Below are 2,121 nucleotides of genomic sequence, written 5' to 3' on the forward strand. Positions count from 1 at the left end.
CACCTATCCATCTTACATTAATCGCCTGTTTACTCTCCAGAAGAAAGCCATTAGACTGATTACAAATTCTAGTTACCGTGCACAGAGTAAAATCATATTTTCTAACTGAAAAATCTTAAATATCTCGACACTAACAAACTCCAAGTCGCTCTATTGATGTATAAATATGTTAATGGCCTGTTGCCTTCTAACTTTGATGATTACTATCTTTTTAATTGTGACGTTCATAACTACAATACACGCTTTTGACAAAACTTCCCTACAAATTTGATCACTTCCGAGAGGACTCGTTGACTTTTTATCAATTTTCGAGTTACAATCTGGAATAAATTGGACATTAAAATAAAACATCCAAAAGTATCCATTGCTTCAAACAAAAAATGAAATACATTTTACTTAACGATGATTATCATTAAACAGTGATAGTTTAAATTTTCTTTCTTTCTTTGTTCTTTTCTTCTTCCTCTTACTTACCCATTGTATTCTTGTGTTTATTGTTTTGTTGAGGGGGACTGATCTTAAAAGCTCTGTTTCTTCAGTCCTCCTCTACTTTCTTGTATATTCACTATTTACCATTGTATTTATATTACGTGGAAATAAATCAAACTCAAAGTTGAGCCTAGGCGATCGTAAACCTAGGCATGTTGGCTTACTTGAACTTAGTTTACGTTAGTAATAGGGCAATTCCACAGTACCATGGTGATGCTTGGAAGGAATTTTAAATTTCAAGTGCAAGTAATAGAGACAGTGCAAAGGTTTGGAGTAAAATTTCATATTACATTAACAGTTTATCCCTTAATATTTTAACATTCATGCAGAATGAAAAATATTTTCAAAGTCTTTGAAATGTATGAAATATTAATATTAATAAAAAGAGTTACAATAGTGCTGATATTCGACTAATTCTTTTGTAATCGATTGATCGCATAGTTCTTCTCGCGATTACTTGGTTACAGTCATGACGTTATCACTGTTATTTTAAATTGCAGAAATACAGTCAAAACAAATCTTTCTCCATGGTGCACTGTCTTTATTTTTCTTTCGTGTCTTAACGTGTGGTGTCTAAATCGTGTTAAAGCATCTACCAAACAAAACTGTGAACAACTTTCAATCTACAATCTGTCTAAAAATCCTTTAAAGTTTAGGCTACTACAACTACTATCCCAAATGAAAGCATGTGTAAAAGTAAGTGGGCCTGATGTTTCGATCCTAGCGGTATCTTCTTCAAAAGCTGAACGACACGTAACATATAAACTACATGGGACAAATACAAATACAGAATACAGGCAGGTTAATGAGAAGGGTGAACACAAAAGAGATTGATGTTAGATGATTAGTAGACAAAGGATGAAGAGAGGAAAGAAACCACCAGGGGGGGGGGGGAGGGAGGAAGGAGAAAAACAGTATAGGGGCAAAGAGAAGATTTAGGGAAGAGGGTAAAAATAAACTACAGAAGGATAAAGACAGGGAGGTGTAGAGAAAACAAAGTTGGAAATGAGCCAGGAGAAGAGAGGTGACAGAGGAAAAACAAGGGGAGATAAAGGGAGTGGGGAAATTAAGACAGACGGTTCAGAATCGGATAATATTCTACAATTTGAAGAGAGAAGGGATGAGGATTTCGAATTTCTACTTAAGGGAGACACACAACCATATATATTTAAGCCAGAAATAGATGAATCTGCGACGATGACAACAATGCAGGTCGAAGCAGCAGTCAATGACGTAATGCCAGCCAATCGCTTGGAGAATCTAGACTGCTATGAAACAAACATATTGTTCATGTATGTGAAATAAAGGTTCTTTCCACAAAGAAAATTTCATTTGATCGCCACGCAACTACAGTGTTATTTGTAAGCTGCTGTTAGTAGAATGCGACTCTTTCGGACCAGTTACTGCTACTTCCTCCCTCCATATCATGGCTTTTGCGCGTAGGCTTTTATTCTTTATATGTCTTATACAGTGTAGTATACTCGTTGAATAATGAAAACATTTTGCAATTTGCTTGGCATGGTCCGTTCATTGCGTGTAGAACAAACATTTTCAGGTCGAATGATTCACAATGGCTATAGACGGCAATAACGCTCACTCATTCAAAATGCTCAACGAACTGTAGCTTTAGTT

The sequence above is a fragment of the Apostichopus japonicus genome, chromosome 12, assembly GCF_037975245.1.
Source record: "Apostichopus japonicus isolate 1M-3 chromosome 12, ASM3797524v1, whole genome shotgun sequence".
In the NCBI taxonomy this organism is placed as follows: Eukaryota; Metazoa; Echinodermata; class Holothuroidea; order Aspidochirotida; family Stichopodidae; genus Apostichopus; species Apostichopus japonicus.